This window comes from Chelonia mydas, chromosome 14, assembly GCF_015237465.2.
Source record: "Chelonia mydas isolate rCheMyd1 chromosome 14, rCheMyd1.pri.v2, whole genome shotgun sequence".
Taxonomy (NCBI): Eukaryota; Metazoa; Chordata; order Testudines; family Cheloniidae; genus Chelonia; species Chelonia mydas.
The window spans coordinates 16504737-16515318 of NC_051254.2; the positions used below are offsets into that span (position 1 = coordinate 16504737).

General features: G+C 48.6%; 1 protein-coding gene across 8 annotated transcripts in view; it reads right to left on the reverse strand.

Annotated features, from left to right (window-relative positions):
* The window catches only part of RHBDF2 (rhomboid 5 homolog 2), a 76588-nt gene extending 67032 nt beyond the window's left edge, over positions 1-9556 (reverse strand). Inside the window, exon 1 of one of the 8 annotated variants that reach the window (XM_043527788.1) lies at positions 9404-9556. The gene's annotated coding sequence lies outside the window, so the exon portion shown is untranslated. Of the gene's footprint in view, positions 1-1606; positions 1776-8317; positions 8512-9324 lie in introns of those variants that run through there. The other 7 variants (XM_027834664.3, XM_037913875.2, XM_027834663.3 and 4 more) reach the window with 7 other exon arrangements.
* Positions 9557-10582: the final 1026 nt, after the last annotated feature.

Consider the following 10582-nt stretch of genomic DNA (forward strand, 5'->3'; position numbering starts at 1 on the left):
CTGAATTCTCTTGGGAGGGGGTCCTTCTCAGAGGTTGGGCCTACAATTAGGAGGGACCCATGGAGGCAGACAACCATGGGCCCAGCACCTGGGCTTCCTGCCCCACACTGCCAGGGATTCTTCCAGCAGCAAATGTCCCTGAAACCTCTCTTAGAAGTGGGTTTGATAGCACAGAAGGGGGCTTTTCCAACCTTCCTGTGGATTGCCCACAGAGCAGTGTATGTGTGCACACCCATGGCAGAAGGACAAGGCACATCCATCCCACCCTGCCCCCACAGCACCTACTCAATAGCCCCCAGAGGGCACTCTGTATAGACTGGGGAAAGAACAGCAGCCTGCTGAAATCAAGAAAAAGGAGAGTATAGAAATGCATCAAGGTTTTGCTGAGATACCAGGCACGGATCCAGCAGCAAACACTATATAAGCAAAAAGTATCTGAAGATCTGAGAGTGCTTTATGGAGAGTAAGCCTCACAACGCACCTGCCAGATGGATTTAAAAAAAAACAAACCCACACAGCCTCACTTTGCACCAGGAGAGGCCAAGGCCTTGTCTGCACAGGGGAATATTTTTTTTTTTGGGGGGGGGGGGAGAAGAGGGGTGTATTGGTGCAAACCCCTAGTGTAGATGCACTGTGCCACCTTAACAGCAGAGATGAGCCTCCCCACTGCAACTCACTTTTTACACCCGTACAGCACATTCACACCAGGAGTGTGACAAACACTCCTATATTAAGTATCAAGCAGGCCTGATGAGAGAGGTTAAAGCCCAGAACCTGAGGTGTCTAATTCCCAATTACTTCAGTGGAGGATATCTCTGAGCCTAACGGACTTGCCCAAGGCCACATAGCAAAAGACAGAGACAGCCAGAAATAGAATCAGGAGTCCTGGCTGGCAGTGTCATGGTCCAGCCCCTAGACAAAGCTTCCTTATCATATCACAAAAAACCAGCTTGCACAGGGTTTAAGTCCGACATCCTTTTTCTCAGCCTCAGATGCAGATCTTGCTGGTAATACTCCAGGGAAATAGTGAGCTAGCTCTTTCCTCTCCTTCCCTGTATATATTTTGAAGTGAGTGACTAAATGAGAAATTAAGTCAGAGGACAGCAAACCAGGTGTCGGTGTGCTATTTAGAGAAAGAGGAAAAGGGTATTTTTAAAAGGACACCTTCTGCACTCACTAGAATGACGGAGGATAGCAAATTGTTACCCAAAGCACCATAATGCTCCCACAACAGCGAGCAGGAAGCTAGCAAGTCCCCCTAGAGCCCTGGATTCTGATTTACAAGAATAATTGGTCCAATACCTCTCAGAAAGGCACAGATTTAGTGTCATATGAAGTGAACACTACACTGACCTGGCAGGGAAGCAGGGGCTTGTTGGTGATGAGCTGAAAAGCTTTTAATTAAGTAAAAGTGTTTATGATCCCTAGACAACAATGCACACAGAGTAATTACATCAATATTAAATAATTGCTCTTTTTTCATATACCAGGCCTCCAGTTGAAGTCTTCTGTTTTCCCATTAAATGCACCTCTAGCATGGCTTTAGGTGTTTGCAACATCCTCAGTTGTTGCATAGAAAGCAAAGCCATTAAAAAAACCCTCCTACCTGAACAACCTTGGATTCCTGGCAGTCACAAATGGACTGAGTTTAGGTGAACTCAGTCTAGTCCCTGGTCAAAGTTTATTCACACCATTCACCAGCAGAAAAACTTGCTTGGAAGAAGCCAATGACTGGAACAGCAGGTAATTGTATGTCAAAGTGAGGAGCAGTATCGGAAAACTAGGAAAACATACACATTGTGAGAGGCTGACTTCTGCAGAGCAGCACTTGAGTCTGTGTTATCAATCTTGTTTTTGTGACAGGAAATTTATAGCGTCTGAGTAGCTGGTTATTAGAAGCAAGAGGTTTTAAATAAGATCATACTAACCCAATTACTTGCTTCCAAAGCAATTTTTTTTTTTAAATCATAGCAAGAGGCAGCCTTAACAAAAATGAAACATTTCATGTTGTGGGATTCAGAGTCTAGATTAGAGACTAATTCTTTTCCTCTTTTCTCCATATACAGAGCCCCAGGACAGTAACTACAGTCTTGCATTAAGGCACAAAGTTAGTCCAAATCTATAGATGACTCTAATGGTTAATACAGAAACTATCAAGGTTAATAAGCTGAGCATGGGGTTGCATTTCTGATCATGCTTACTAATAGCCATTGATGGACCCATCCTCCATGAATTATCTAATTCTTTTTTGAACCCACTCATAGTTTTGGCCTCCACAACATCCCCTGGCAACAAGTTCTACAGGCTGACTGAGTTGTGTGAAAAAGTACTTCTTGTTTATTTTAAACCTGCTGCCTATTAATTTAATGGGGTGACCTCTAGTTGTTGTGTTATACGAAGGGGTAAATAACATTTCCTTATTTACTTTCTCCAAGCCACTCATGATTGTACAGACCTCTATTGTATTCTCACATAGTCGTCTCTTTTCCAAGCTGAAAAGTCCCAGTCTTTATATGGAAACTGTTCTGTATCTTTTCCATCTCCAGTATATTTTTTTTTAAGATGGGGGTGATCAGAACCGCACACAGTATTCACAGTGACTTTATATTACAGCATTTTCTGTCTTATCTCTTTCCTAATGGTTCTAACATGGTTTGCTTTTTTGACTGTCACTGCCCATTGAGTTGATGTCTTCAAAGAACTATCCACAATGATTGAAAGATCTCTTTTTCTAAGTGGCAATAGCTAATTTAGAGCCCATCATTTTGTACGTAGAGTTGGGATTATGTTTTCCAGTGTGCATTACTTTGCATTTATCAATATTGAATTTCATCTGCCATTTTGTTGGCCGGTCACCCAGTTTTGTGAGATCCCTTTGTAACTCTTTGCAGTTTGCTTTGGACTTAACTATTTTGTGTCACTGGCAAACTTTGCCACCTCCCTACTTATCCCTTTTTCCTCCCACAATTTTCACATTGCAATACCCTGCTGACCCACAAGTCAGAGCTGAGGGGCAGCACAGCATGCAGAATGGCATGGCTAACCAAATCTCCTAGGTATAGATTTAGGCCCAGCCACATTAGCTATAGCCTTTTCAATTTAAGAGATGGTGCAGTGAAAGCATAAACTGATATATATTGTTCCTTTGCACAGTCACTCTGTGGAGCGTCCCAGTGCAATTTCTTGTTACACAGAAAATGCAGCACCATATAGTCTTCACAAGGTGGGAGGTGCATGTGGGGGTCAGACAGGGTAGGGCTTGTCTCTAGCATGGATTTTGCAGCAATATAGCTATACTAGTGGAAACTCCCAGTGTTCATGGGTGCAATTTACCCTGGTATAAGCACACCAGAGCCATGCAGCACATCTATGCTAAGGGTTTGCACTGCTACATCAGTACAAGTGTCCTTGTCTATTGGAACACAGAGAACCCATCATGCTAACACTGTTCCTTTAGCCACCCGAATTCTAGTGAATATTTCGGGAACGGCCAGGGAGGAGCCACCCGCTGAGCTGCGAAAGCACAAGCACAGTATATACTAACGTTCCATTGTAGCTGATGGAAGATTAATTGGAAACAGCAACTCAGCACGTGCAGTGAAGGATGAGCAGCAAGAGGCTTACCTACGGTTAAAAGTCGTGTGTATTTGACAAGGGCATGAACTTGCCCATTCTGGAAAGAACTTTAAGGTTGAAACTTCATGAGAGTCAGACAAGCAGCCAACAGGGACAATTCTACCCCCCCCCCCCCCCCCCCCCCCCCCGCTTAGTGCATCATCAGAGACTGGGAAGCTACACCAACTTCATGCAGAGCTGCAAAAAGAGCAGGGAGCAACTGGGGGGAAGAGGTGAATGGGGCCCTCCATGCATTGTTTCACACAGGGCCACACAGGACTTTAGTGGTAGCCCTGCTTAGAGGAAGCCTAGACTTCACGGACACACAAAAGGCTCTGAGAGGGCAAAGCACTGCAGTTATCTCGATGCCTACCCATTAGGGAAGAATGGGGTAGTGCTCCTGTAATCAAGACAAGATTGCTCTTCGCCTCCCAGACTAGAAGGGAATTACAGGGACAGTCCAAATGGATGGGGAGCTTCCTTCTGTGCCCACAGGATTCTGCAAGCCTAGACCAGGAGCATGTGCTCATGAGCTCACTTTGGAAATCCCCATGAGAAGTGACCATTACAGCACAAAGGCATGTAGGAAGATGTGGGCGGCTAAAGGTCAGCCTTCCAAGTTTATTGTAATTGGGGGGGATGGCGAGAATGACAAAATTCACACTGAGGAAGAGAACAGCCAGCCTCTTTCCTTCCCCTGTGGCTGCATTTAAGTGACAGTTACATTATTTGTTTTAGTTTTTCCCCCAAGACGTAAAGGGATTTGCTCCCGACAGGCTTCAGAAGTACGAGCCCATGTGAAAGCTTGAAAAACCCAAACAGAAAAAAGTTTTAAGCCATTAGTCCCCACTGTAATCTAGTAGAAAGGGAAAGGAAATATGTCTGCAGAGATATTTTACCAAGTGAAGTTTGTGCAGCCAAACAAGGCTAGTTTTCTAGCTAGGCAAGTCAGCACCGGTTTACATCCAGGACCAGAAGAATCTGCTCAACGCATCCAAATAAACCAGTAACATTTCTTAAGTCTGGCACCAGTATTGCTAAGAAAAGAAAGAGTGCTGGATAAAATAGGTTCTCTCACCAATTTCTTCCCTTTAAGTGGGAACTCCATTCGCGGCATCATGTGTTTCTCTAACCAGTTTTCCACATCCTTTCCCAATTGTCACCGATGATTCAATTGCTTTGCATGACCATGGAAGTGCTAACTGTTTGTGTTTTTTTGTTATGCAATAGCATTCATGTAAAACCCAGCCTTACAGAAAAGCTGCACCCAGTTTACTCAATGCAGCACTGAGAAGGCTGAGAGGGAGTGGGAAGAGAAGCAGACAGCATATACAAATGTCAAAAATAGTTTTCAATTAAAACTAAGTCTGCAGCTGGGGAAGCTGTTTTGCTGAAGTGTGACACTACCAATAAGGAAAACCCATTTAAGCATCTGTACCATTTTGTACCTCATTTGAATATTGGTGAAGCATCAGAAGGGTGCTATTGTCTAACACAGTGGTTCTCAAACTTTTTTTCCCCCACAGACCACTTGAAAATTGCTGATGGTCCACTTAATGATCTTTCCAAATGTTGTTTGTACCATTAGCTAACTATTGTAAAGTGTTTTGGACAAAAGCGCTATATAAAAAAAAACCTTAAACTTTTTTTGTTCTACAAATAAAAGCACACAACTCATTTTAATATCAGTAGTCTTACCTTTCTAATGTGATGGATGTGCCCTCTCCCCTGCCGCAGCAGCCCCCGAGCTGGGGCTGGGAAGGAGGAGGGTCTCTCCCCCGACACGGCAGCCCCTGGGCTGGGAAGGAGGAGGGTGTCTCTCTGGCAGCCACAGCCCTGGAGCTGGGGAAAGTTGCCTCTATTTCTGGCCACTGCAGCCCTGCGCATCCCAAATTCCCCCCAACCCTCTTCTCACCCCACTGCTCCGTCCCCTACCCACTATCCCCCCCCCCCCGACCCCCATCTCACCTTACATGTGCATCTTCTCCAGGGTCCAGGCACCTAATTAGTGGAGCCACACCTGTGTGGCTCCACTAATTAGGTGGGTGGCCCTTCATTCTCTTGTGTGCAGCTGCCCAGGCATGCATCTTTCTGCAGACCACCTGAATGGAGCTCGTGGACCACTGGTAGTCCGCGGATCACAGTTTGAGAACCTCTGATCTAACAACCCTTGCTAAGAAAAATTTTTTATACCCAGCAATATACTAGAGACAAGCTAGATTAAACTCTCTCATTAGGCACTCACCATGCTAGCACAAACCACACCACCATTGGCATCCTTCCCCAGGGGTGGGGGGGGGAGTTGCCAATTTAGCTCAAAAATTTTCAAAACAAACTTGTGCACATGGCCCAGAGTGCTCCTTCCCATGCGAGCTGGTAAGAAATGGGGAGATTAAAAAGTTGCCTTGACATTTCAAAAGATGTGGGACCCTGCCCACCATTCCCCCTGCACTATGCATAGCCATTTACACCAGTTTGAGGTGGATGTGAAAACACTGCCATTTCTAGGCTCAGTCTACACTTAATAGTTAGATCAATATAGCTCGGCCAGTTAGGCGGTGTGAAAAAAAAAAAAATCACATCCCTTATCGACGTAGCTATGGTGACCTGACCCCCAGTGTAGACGCAGCTAGGTTGACTGAAAAAATGCTTCTGTTGAGGTAGCTAACGTCATTCAGGGAGTTGGCGTTCCTACACTTGTGGCACCTTAGAGACTAACAAATTTATCTGGGCATAAGCTTTCATGGGCTACAACCCACTTCATCAGATGCATGGAGTAGAAAATACAGTAGGAAGATATATATACCTAGTACATGAAAAGACATGAGTTGCCTTACCAATTCTAATGAAAATTCAATAATAGCCCACTTTAACAGGAGGAAAAATCACTTTTGTAGTGGTAATCAGGGTGGCCCATTTCAAACAGTTGATAAGAAGTGTGTGTGTGGGGGGGGGGGGGGTAGAATGAGTATCAGAGAAAATAGCTTTCTTCACACTAGAGTGACCAGATGTCCTGACTCTATAGGGACAGTCAGAATTTTTGGGTCTTTTTCTTATATAGGCTCCTATTACCCCCCACCCCCGTCCCGATTTTTCACACTTGCTGTCTGGTCACCCTACTTCACGCCCAGAGTTACGCAGCAACTACTGTACTGTGCGCCTTTAAACGTTATCATTTTATGTAACACATTAAGACACCAATAAGAGCTGTTTCACCAAAAGATCACGCTTCACAGCCTCATTTGAGAGCCTGGTGGGGGAAAAGGGTGTGAAGAGGAATGGCATCACTATGAAAAGAGTAAAGCCACCTATTCCAAAAGCCGGTTTCAGTAGGGCTAAGAGGCGGTGGGGGAAAAGCCAGCCCCAGTGGCAGGGATGCACTGGGAAGTTGAAACTAGAGATGCTTCTGATCTAGAAAAGGGATGGGGGAGGACACCCATGCTGCGAGGTACAGCACATGAACAAACATGACAGAGAGCTCACTAGCACCAGGCACTATAGTGACCACACAGCCACCCTCCCAGGAGGGGCAGGGCGAGGCATGTCTGGGGCAGAGCCTTTCCACTCGCCCTGGACTATTAACGCTGGCACCCGGGGAGCTGCGGCCCCAGAGCCCCCGCGCAGCCAGCCAGCGCAGGGCCGGGGGAGCAGGGGGCGAGGAGGGAGGCGCAACCCAGCAGCGCCCGGAGCGAGCGGCCCCGGGAAGGGAAGCGCCGGGCCGGAGCCGTTCGAACAAGGAAGGAAGCAGCGCGCCTAGGCTCAGTTGCAAAGTAGCTACAGACACAACGTGCAGCGAGCCGGGACTCTGCCCGCTCCCCGCCCCCGGAAACTCCTTCCTCCGGCTGCCCCACCGCTCCCCCTAGCAACCCCCGCTTCTCCCTACTGCCTTGCAACCCCCTTCCCCCTCAGCTGCCCCCTGCATTCACCGTCTCTCCCCGCCTTGCCTTCCTGTCCCTGCCCCCCTTGAACTCCCCCTTCCTCTCCCTACTGCCTTGCAACCCCCTTCCCCCTCAGCTGCCCCCTACATTCACCGCCTCGCCCTGCTCTCCTGTCCCTGCCCCCCTGGAACTCCCCCTTCCTCTCCCTACTGCCTTGCAACCCCCTTCCCCCTCAGCTGCCCCCTACATTCACCGCCTCGCCCTGCTCTCCTGTCCCTGCCCCCCTGGAACTCCCCCTTCCTCTCCCAGCCCCCTTACAAGCCCCTGCCCCCTCAGCTGCCCCCTGCATTCACCGCCTCGCCCTGCCCTCGTGTCCCTGCCCCCCTTGAACTCCCCCTTCCTTTCCCTACTGCCTTGCAACCCCCTTCCCCCTCAGCTGCCCCCTGCATTCACCGCCTCGCCCTGCCCTCCTGTCCCTGCCCCCCTTGAACTCCCCCTTCCTCTCCCAGCCCCCTTGCAAGCCCCTTCCCCCGCAGCTGCCTCCTGCATTCACCACCTCGCCCTACTCCCTTGAACGCCCCCTTCCCCCATTGCTCCGCCTCGCACTCCCCTCCAGCCCCACCGCTCCCCCTTGCAACCCCCCCACCTCTCCCTACCCCCCAGCGACCCCTTCCCCCTCAGCTGCCCCCTGCATTCGCCGCCTCTCTCTGCCCCCTTCGCCCTGCCCCCCTTGAACTCCCACTCCTGCCGCACCGCTCCCCCTTAGTTGCCCCTCCCCATGCAATTCCCCCGTGACCCCTCCTTGGCCGCGGAACCCAACTCACCGCCCAGCCCCGCACAGGATCCGTCCTGTCCCTCGGGCCGGCTAAGGCAGAAGCGGGGCGGAACTCGCCACCCTCCCTTCCTCTACCTGGGGAGGTGGGCGGGGCTAATGGGAACGGGGCGGGGCTGCGCAGGGAGGAGGGGAGAGGCGTGGCCAGGCTAATTGGGGCGGGCGGGACATTGGTTGTTAAGCGGCGGCAGGTGAGAGGCACGTGGGGTGGAGAAAGTCTCTTCTCCCCCTCCCCCAGTCCCAAAACATGTCCCCTCCGCCCAATCCCGGGCAGCGCTTCCCCGGTCTGTGACCAGCCGGTTCACGGGGCACAGAAGACGCTGTGGGAATTGCCATCTCTCCCAGGGGGGCCTTTCTCTCTTTGGGTCGGGCTCTGCCCCCAGCAATCAGCGGGAGTTCGGTGCCGCAGTAGGCTCTGGGGCTTCACCTCTCCCTGCCTCCGTTTGCCCATCTAGGAAATGGGAGGAGGCCAGCATAGTGGTAATTACAAGCAAGGGGGTGACGTTACGAAATGGGAATTTTAGAGTGAATACCTGGAAAACCTTCCTGATCGGGAGAGAGTTAAATCTGGAAGAGGGATAGCCTAGGCTCCTTCGGGAAGTGCTGGAGCCCGGGGGCTCCGTTACTGAAAGTTGGAACTGGACTACATTAGTAAATCCACAGGAATAATCCTGCACTGAGAGAAGGAGTTTATTAATCATTTGTTTCTGTCTGTGAAAGGGGATAATAATCCTTATGCTCTACCTCGCCAAAGTACAATTAGGCTTCATTAGCTAATGTTTGCACAGGACTTTGGAAATACAGAGTGGGCAGTGTTATTTGTAAGGACAAAAGGCAGAGGAAACCATGAATACATACGCCCTCTGTAGTATCTATCCATGGCTCCAAGAAGTCAGTAACTCTTCAGCCCCAGGAAATACATTTTTCTTATCTTGCCTCTGTGTTTTAATGGTCTGCATTAGCATTCACCGAATACATTATGATGTGCTATTTACTCACCTTGCACCGGTGTCCTGAGGATGACTTGGTTAACGTTAGAACTGAGCCAATAAAAGAGCTAAGTAGTATTTTAGGCTACCTCTGTCTGCATCTTCAAGACCTTTATGGGGCTTCCACCCTCTCTTAGGAACGTCCCATGTAACTGCTTGATGGGGAAAGGAGACCTGTAGACGTTTGCCTCTCCATAGCACAGAGTGTAGTGTTGGTGCTCTGCGCTGGGGAGGCTGGAAGTGAATAGCAGGGACAGGGTAGGGTGGGGCTTATTGGAATAGCTGCTCATGTCCAGGCATGTTCAGTGGCAGCCAATGCAGAGCCACATCAAGTATCAGCATACAACGTTTGATTGCATTCAGGGCTTTGTTCCTTTGTAAGGTGACGCTTCTTCCAAAGTCAGCCTCAGATACTGGAGCCAAGTTTACTCTGGGAGCTGGATTATAAAGCAATTAGTGTTTGCTCTTGCAAAAATGGCTTAAAGAAGAGCATCAGTTGAAGAGTAGGAAATACTCTGTGTATGGGACACAGGCTTATGGTTTGGGGGTTTTTTTGGTTTGTTTGTTTTTATCCTAAATTTAAGCTGATTCAGTTTCTAAAGATGAAGTTGGTTCCTAGCAGAAATCTTTCATTGTTAAGATTTGTGTACAGGTTTTACTTGTGGCTCTCTTTAATCTGATGACTTGTTTCCCAGTTTTGGCATACAACTTGTGGGATGTAAATAATTGACCCCATGCCACAGTTTGCACCTTGGCCTTAGACTGTGATATAATAGTTTTATTTATAGCTGTGCCTTAAGGCACCGGCCAAGATCAGGGCTTCATTGTGCTGTGTACATATACTTAGTGGGAGATAGTCCCTCCTTAAAAGAGCTTACAGTTTAATTACACATAACTGACAAAGAAAGGATTATTTCCCCATTTTACAGATGGTGAACTGAGGGAGGTTACACCTGTGAACTGAACACAGCTCTTCTGTGTCCTGCAACAGTGCCTTAACCTCAGGGCCAGCTGTAGGCACTGAAACTGTAAGGTTCATTCAGCCCAGATCAGTAATAGCGACAAGTTGTTGTCATCGGGGCCATTCAAAGGACGGTGTGGAACAAGTTTGAGGGTCTACATTGGCTAGGCAGTCTCGGCAGGGAGGCTGTGGGTCAAATGGGCTATGGAGAACAAACTCCATTTCTCCTCTTAGGGCTTGTCTATAGTTATTCCACTATAGCTATGACAGTCACTTTCCCTGTGCATCCAATGAAGTGAGCTGTAGC